Source organism: Asparagus officinalis, chromosome 9, assembly GCF_001876935.1.
Source record: "Asparagus officinalis chromosome 9, Aspof.V1, whole genome shotgun sequence".
Lineage (NCBI taxonomy): Eukaryota > Viridiplantae > Streptophyta > Magnoliopsida > Asparagales > Asparagaceae > Asparagus > Asparagus officinalis.
Genome location: NC_033802.1, coordinates 17200730 through 17209789, shown reverse-complemented (window position 1 = coordinate 17209789; position 9060 = coordinate 17200730).

Genomic DNA, 9060 nt, shown 5'->3' with positions numbered 1-9060 from the left:
TTCATTAATAACATTGTCAAATAGAATTTTCTCAATCTACCTACACAATTGGAGGGATGATGTAAGATTTTAGGCGGGGTCACTTTAAATTTTAATGGTGAGTTGTTACTTGCATGGATTTACAAAATGAGTATGTATTATCATTCTATGTCAACATTGTAGAGCTCGATCAAAGTGGGGTCACTTGACTTTGTTCCATATAGAACTGCCAATGATAGTTCTTATATTTTTCTATCTTTTACTAGGGTATACATTAAAACAAAACCAAAAAGTTTAAAAACTCACCACATGATGACACCTCATCTTGCTCCTACACTAAATTTTTTAACATGTGTCATATCATCTAATCCGTCCATTTAAATTGTTATATCTCAACCTTTAATTCAAATAAATATATTTATATATGAAAAAAATTAATTTATAATCAATTAGAATATGTTTGACAATATCTTTAGTAACTAATTCAAATTACAAATAAAATCAAATCCCTTTACTTAGGCATTTCCTTTCAATATATGGAAAAAATATATAAATTTCGGTTTTCTTGAAAAATTAAAAATTCTATTTATCCCGAAATTCCATTTTATTTTTGTGGTCACTTTTCTCGTCTTAATTTTTTTATATTTCAGTTTTCCCGTCTTAATTTTTTTTAAGAACTCTGGATTTATTTCGATCTCTAAAAAATATATCAGGTAATTAATCTAGAACCATCTAATGTTTATGTTATTTTAATTTGTCTATTTTTTATTTTAATTGTTTTTGAGTTTTTTGTTTTTCAGATTGTCGATTTTTAATCCCTATTCCGAATTATTATTCTGATCTCCGAAAAATACATTAGGTAATTAATCTAACACCATCTAATATTTATGTTATTTTAATTTGTGTATTTTTATCAATTTTAATTATTTTTAAATTTCTTATTTTCTAGATTGTTGTTTTTTAGTTCTTATGTAAATTTATCTTCAACCCACGGTTCATTAATTGTTTGGAGGAAAATAATTTTGGTACTTCATCTACCCCCGTCCAACATAATTTTTATTTAAATTTGCGTAATATTTTTTAATTTTAATTGCTATCAAATAATATAAAGATTCATGTACTTATTCTACAACCCTTGAATAATTATTTTCAATTTAATAATTTTAATATTTTAGATATTATTGTAAAAAAACAAATCAGTGATTTTTAATCATTAACCCACAATGCTTTTGTTTCTTAGAGAACATAATTCAGGTATTTAATATATTCAAATATTTAATTTAGGTAAAAATATATATTTCTGTGATATTTTTGTGATATTTTTAATCATTCTACAACCGTTTGATATAATTCTTGTTTTTATTTATGTAATACTTTTTTAGTTTTATTTGTTATATAAATATTTATTTTTTAAAACTAGAGTTTTAATTCCAATCTACATATTACAATTTAACTTTTTCATTTTCATTTAAATGAAAATTTTTATTTTACTAATTTCTAAATTTAATTCGAATTCAATTATATTTTTTGATAGTTGTGAAAATATTTTTTTAATTATTTATAGTATTTTTTAAATTAAAATAATCTTAAGATTTTCACAATAAATATATAAATAGCTTTTTAAAATATTATAGTAATTAAAATATATTTTTAGGTTTTTAGATTATTATAGTGATAAAAAATCATAAAAATTTATTTTTAGATTTTAAAAATATCATAGCAATTGTAATAAATTTTTAAAAATATATTTAGGTATTTTTAAAATTTTAGAATATCTTTGGTAATATCTTTAGTAAGATATCCATGTTTGTGTCAAAAGTTGATTTCATTGCCAATGAACTCAGTACAACCGTTTATCGATTACAAGTTCAAAAAAAGAAGAGAAAAGTAGATCTTTTTATAAGATCAACTTATACAATAAAAATAAAAAAAATACAACTCTTGTCAAACAACACAACAGCAGTTTATCTCTTGTTGCTTATGTGTGAACTTCGCCTGTGTTGAGGATGCGTTAGTCCGTGGACCGTCACGGATCAGATCCATTTGATAGATTGATAATCAATGCTCTTACTTCACGAAGGAAGTAATCGCAGCAGCGGTAACCTCGATCAAGCGAGATTACGGCTCTTCTCGAGATTAAGAACAAGCTTAAATCCGGAGGAATAGGGGGAAATAAGTCTCAGATCTCTCGAACTCTCACTTTTTTTATTGAGGAACTTCGCTAAGATCTGCTAACTCTCTAAAATTCGTGCTCCACTCTCTAATTTGATAGCACTTTACCCTATTGATTATTATTATTTTTTACCCCTGAGAAATGAGCCACCAGGCTTATATTTATAGGCTTCGGTTAGGGGATTTTGGGATAAGAATGATGGATTCAGCCTTATCTTTAGTTAATAACTACGTAACCATGTTTGGAGATGATATCTAGGTGGTTAGGAACCTTTAGAAAAGAAGAAATCCCGTGATAACCCGTTAAAAAACCGCCAAGACGCGTTTTTGGCTCAAACCTGGTCGAACCACTATTTGGTGGCTCGGCCTATGGCCGAGCCACTGGTTCTTGGTCGAGTCGTTTTGATGTGACTCGGCTGTCAGCGGCTATTTTAGTCTTTCAGGTTTTGACTTGTTTTGTCGTTACGCGTATTTCATCGTTTTGTTGACTTGTATGCTTCACCGATTCGAGCAAACGAGCCATTTGGCGGTGGCCGGTGAGCACGCAAGCCACTTGGAGCTGTCTGACAAGTGTGCGGGCCACTTGAAGGTGGCCGATGAGCGCACGGGTCACTTGATTTGTCGTTTTAGTGACCGATGAGCGCGCGGGCCATTTGGCGGTGGCCGGTGAGCACGCGCGTTGGCCATTCCGGTGGTTTGTCGCCATGTCATCAATGGTTCACTGATTCACTTCATGCGTTTGTCGGTGTCAGATGATCCTCTTTGACTCGGATAATCCTCTTCGACTTGGATAATAACATTCATCGCATTCTCTTTGTCTCGAGCAGTGTACGGATACCTATAGGCATTTTAGATGCCTACAGGTACCCTCTCCAAAGTATTTTAGACTCATTCTTTTATAGAGGAGTCTGTAATGCTTTGGATAAGATAGGTCATGTTTTTAACCTCTTCAGTATTTTATCGAGGAGATTGTGTAGAAGAACATATGGATTGTTTCAATTCTTTACTTCTTCAGCCTTCAATCTATTTAGTATTTTGTTGAATAGATAAAGTTCTTCTGACGCTATGTTTATTGTCTGACCGTTGTCGAAATCTTGAACTGAAGTTGATGCGTAAGTTTCTGAATTTAGCTCTTGTCATTGAGTTGACGTTAAACTAACCGTCTTCGTCGGGAATTCATTTCTGAATTGTAATTGAACTCCTTGGAATTATCCTTTAATCTGGAATTTTTCCTTAGCCTTATTTTGGCGAAATCATCGATGCGTTGACCGGCCTCGACCTTTACTATAACGCGTTGACCGACGTTAACATAGTTTATACTCGTATGTTTATCAGAGTTTACACAGTTTAAGCTCTTAAGATGTTGGAACGTGACGGTCCCAAATGTTAGGGCTACAGGACCAACTATTAAAGCTAATTCATCTGCATATATAGATTTTATCCTGAAGTTATCAGATGTTCAAGTCACGAGACCAACTAATGAAGATGGTGCGTCAGTGGTTATCGCATTTATAGGATTTTTGGCAAACCCTCAACCATTAACGGGTTTGATGAGCCTTTACCGACTACTGTTTAAGTCGGGCTAGCATGCAGATTGTTTTAGTCCGTTCTGCATGTAACATTATGCTAAAAGAGTTAACCATTTTAGTGCTACGATATTGAATACGTAGACTCCGTCTTTCTTATGGGAATGGACTACCCTACAATACGTGTTAGATGCTGACTTATCCGTTCTAAGGATTCGGGATAAAAGTCCCCAGAGTTGGATTCTGGTGTCTTTTTCACTCGGTGAAAGACTAAACCGGTAACGTGTGTTAGGCATTGACTTATCCCTACTTAGGTTTCGGGATAAAATTCCCCATGCATGTAAGGCACGGATTATGACGTTATTAATAACAGTCTGCCACAATATCGAATATGTGGGCTTTTATCCTTTTTATGGTCAATGACTAATTGGCAACACGTGTTAAATATTGACTTATCCCTACTTAGGCTTTAGGACAAAATTCCCCAGATTTGGAATCTGGTATCTTCTTCACTCGGTAAAAGACTAAACCGATAACGCGTGTTCTGGAAATTGATAACATTGATCCCGGTAATTAGATGTATTTCACTCTTGGCAGCATTCAGAGTCCAAGTGGGAGTTTCTTATTCATCACTTTTTTTTATAGTGACCGGGTTATCCCTAAGAATACACCATATAGTATTCTTCCGGGAACTTTCTGTTGCATGAATTATCCACCCCCAGCTTTCTTTACGAAACTGGGTCTAACATTGTAGTCAGTTGCTTGATCGGGTTATCCTTAAGAATATTATGTATAAAATTCTCCAGGAACTTCCCATCAAAGAGAAGCAGTTTAACCTGGGTTATCCTTAAGAATATTATGTATAAAATTCTCCAGGAACTTCCCATCAAAGAGAAGCAGTTTAACCTTTATACTCATTGGAGGATTGAGAAGTAGTTTATACTCGTATACTCTTCGAAGTCTACACAGGTTAGGCTCTTGAGGCGTTGGAGCAGGGAGGAACAATTTAGACTCGTGCACTAGTTGGAGTGTGGAGAATCAGTTTATACTCATGTACTCCTCGGAGTATTCGCCATTCTCATTCAGCTTGTTTTACCGTTATGATTCCAGCATCAACCAAGGCTTGAATGTTGTTCTTGAGAGTAAAGTACGCTTTAGTGGAATGAAGGATTCTCCTGTGGTATGCACGGTACTTTGGATCCAAAGTATTATTAGCTTCCTCCTGACTTGTGATAGGTGGCAGCTTGATCTTGTTGTTTTCAAGGAGGGATTCGAAAATAGCCGGAACGTCTTCATCCTTAAAGAAGTACTCTTTTTGTAGTCTTGGATCTGAATTCTTTTACTGTCTCCGGGATTACTTCTACGACATTTGATTAACGTCAACAGCTGCTGTAGGTGTCTTCCCCTTACCACGGGAATGAAGCTTGAATTTGGAGGGTTAGTCGTCGGTTGGCTTTGTAGGTGTCTAAAAATGTCTATAGGTGTCCGCACACAGCTTGAGACAGAGAGAAGACGACGAACATCGTTATCCGAGTCTAAGAGGATTATCTGACGCCGACAACCTCCTGAAGCAAAATGGCGAATCAAGTGACATGCGCGCTCGACAGTCAGCTCGCGCGCGTCAATCAGTTCATGCGCGTCAATCAACACGCGCGTGTCAATCAGTTCATGCACAGTCAGCTCGCGCGCGTCAATCAGTTCATGCGCGTCAATCAACACGCGCGTGTCAATCAGTTCATGCATGTCGATCAACACGCGCGTGACAATCAGTTCGTGCACGTCGATCAACACGCGTGCGTCAATCAACACGCGCGTATATCAACCAACGTGCGTTCAACAGTCAATCCCGCAACGAAGCGTGCAAGTCAACAAGACGATCAATTACGCAAAATGGGGAAAAAATACAAGTCCCGGAAGAACCGAAAAACATGAAAGTCAGCGAAGCCCAAAAGCGCGCCGCGCGGTACGGACCAAACGGGTCGGTTCCATCCGACCCGCGCAAGCGCGGGTCGGATCCATCCGACCCGCGCAAGCGCGGGTCAGACTTGTCCTGCGCGCGCTGTTTCGATCGGGTTCGGTTTTTGATGGTTTTTCTCGAGATTTGTTGGTTCCTGAGCATCCAAACTGACTTGATATCATCTACAAACGTGGTTAGGCTGTTATTGACTAAAGATAAGGCCAAATCACTTGTTCTCATCCAAATAACCGCATTCGAGGCCTATAAATATGAGCCAAAGGCCTCCATTTTCTGGGGCGATTGATTATCAAGACGAGGAGGTGCTGCCGGATTGTGGAGTCAAAGGAGCACGAATTTCAGCGAGGGTTGACAGATCTTGGCGAGTTCTTCGGCATAAAGAAGGAGAGTTCGAGAGATCCGACGCCCGTTCCCGTCCGTCCCTTGAGATTAGGCTTGGTCTTAATCTCGAGAAGAGCCCTGATTTCGCTTGGTCGATCTCAGCGCTTCAAATCAAATACTTCCTCGGTGAAGACGAAGCTCTGCCGAATTTTTCATCAACCGGATCCAGATCAAAGGCGGTCCACGGATAAACCCCGGCACAGGCAAAGATCCCACGCAAGCAGAAGACCGATAAACGATCTCTGCGTTTGTTTGATAAAGTTGTAAATTCTTTTTTTTATTTTCATTGTGTAACGAGATCTTATACAAAGATCAACTTTTTATTTTATTCGAGTTTATTGTAACGAGTAAAGTTATAATAGATTCGATAGCAATGAAAATAGCAACTTTCGATGCAAACAAACTGGCGACCACAGTGGGAGCCAACAGCTTCGCTGCCGGAGCTATCGTGTCGCAACCTCGGATCTGCATCCCGGTTGAAGAAGTGGTCGAATACGAGTTCGACCAACTGAAGTTCGAGGAATATCTGTCGTCATCCTCCTCCAGATCCTCCGCCTCTCGCAAGCGAAGGAAGATCAACGCCCCCGTTGTTGCGGTAGCTGAACCTTGCAACGCCCTTCCGGCCTCCAATGAGTCCGGATCTGCAGATCGCCACCCCTCCTCAATCAAGGAGTTGAGTACAGAAGGCGCGCCCACTTTATCGAAGAGAGCTCGTCAAAGACAGCGCCAACGCTGTGCGCGCCAACTCGCTAGAGCCTTGGAGTCAATTGACGGGATCCGTTACGAGGCGGATCTCAAAATTAGGCAACGCCAAGCACCCCAACAGCGGACAGATGTCCTCCCCTCCAAACCAATAGCAAATGAATGGATCCAAATCAAAAGGATTCGTTCAACTGTGGAGGAGCGAATTCAAAAGCGCCGCAAGCTTACGCGCACGCGAATTCTTGTGCAAAAAGCACAAAAGATGCAGAAGAAGGACATAGCTAAGAAACAACCAAGACTGCATCAAACTTAGAGGCCAAAATCCAAAACGGCAGCCGAAAAGATCGAGAATCGCGGGTCACTTGAATCCGACCCGCCGGCGCGCGGGTCACTTCAATCCGACGCACCCCAACAGCGGACAAATGTCCTCCCCTCCAAGCCAATAGCAAATGAATGGATCCAAATCAAAAGGATCCGTTCAACCCTGGAGGAGCGAATTCAAAAGCGCTGCGCGCTTGCGCGCACGCGAATTCTTGTGCAAAAAGCACAAAAGATGCAGAAGAAGGACATAGCTAAGAAACAACCAAGATTGCATCAAACTTGGAGGCCAAAATCCAAAACGACAGCCGAAAAGATAATTTGCAGGTCACTCCAATCCGACCAGCCAATTTGCAGGTCACTCCAATCCGACCCGCCGATTTGCAGGTCACTCCAATCCGACCCGCCAAAACGTAGGTCACTCCAATCCGACCCGCCAATTTGCAGGTCACTCCAATCCGACCAGCCAATTTGCAGGTCACTTGGATCCGACCTTCCAAATCGCAGGTCACTTGGATCCGACCTTCCAAATCGCAGGTCACTTGGATCCGACCTTCCACTTTGCAGGTCACTTGGATCTGACCTTCCAAATCGCAGGTCACTTGGATCCGACCTTCCAAATCGCATGTCACTTGGATCCGACCTTTCAAATCGCATGTCACTTGGATCCGACCCTCCACTTTGCGGGTCACTTGGATCCGACCCTCCACTTCACGGGTCACTTGGATCCGACCTTCCAAATCGCGGGTCACTTGAATCCGACCCTCCAACCCGTCGGTCACTTAAATCTGACCCGCGCCAGGGTCGAGACAGAAGACGTTCTGCACCGGTTACGTTGATCCCTTCGAGTTTCGCACCTCTGGTGGAGCCCCACGACAACATGGATTTGTCCCAATTCAAGGTGAGGATAGTCGATCGCCTGGGTCCTTTGCAAGAGGATCGAGGCAAAGTTCTGAGCGAAGAACGTTTGGGTCCGGTGACTGAACCGCGAGCAACTCGTCGAGCTGGGGGTCGCACATGCCCTCACAACAATTTTAAGCCTTCGTATAAAGGGAAAACTCTAGTTTTTACCCGCCTGGGGGGTGTGTATTAAAGTCCAAGAGCCCGTCAAAAGTTCACGCTTACAAATGCGTGACTCTAAACGCGTGACTCTTGAGAACGCCAACAAGGAGTTGCATACTCAGAAGAAAACGCGTAAGATAAACGAACGCATTATACCTGAGGATTCATGTAAACAGTCGATAGGTTACTCCGACGGCAACGTCGATGAGTTGTACTATCGGGCTGGGGGTATGAACGAGTCTCGGAAGAGATATGCCCGAGAAACCAAATCTCACTGCCCGCGCACCGGACTAATCAGGGCAGTATTATCAGCATGCAATTGTCCCAAGACCGCTCCGCAGAGGGTCTCCGTATCCGAGAGGATCTCCAACGGAATGACTAAGTCCAAACCAAAGCGTCTCCGTAAAAAGAGATCGGTTGTTCAAGGTGACGAAAAGTCACAATTAACATGGCTGATAAGGGAAAGTCGATTCGACCTTCTAGTTCTGACCCTCTCGTATCGCATCGTCTGACTCGGCTACGCGTAGGGACCACCAGACGTAGGGACTACCAAAGAATGCAGAGAGGTTTATCATCGGATGATGAAGCATCAGATGCTAACTCGGCAATCGCTTCTGATAATACGGTATCCAGTCCGGGATAATCTCGCGAAGTGTTCATGATCAACACCGAGCAGATCGCCAAAATTCTCGAGGATGCTCTAACCAAGCTGATCAACACCGAGCAGATCGCCAAAATTCTCGAGGATGCTCTAACCAAGCAGAAAGAGGCATTCAAGTTTGAAATGGAAACGGCTATGCGGCGGATGAGGGAAGAATATGACCAACAAATCCGAGTTTTGTCGAATCAAATTGGTGAATCCAGCCATCGCAACACTGTGTTGGCCTTCTTGTTTTGATGATGTTTAACAAACAATTTACAACTAATGTTGTTTGTCTAGTATTT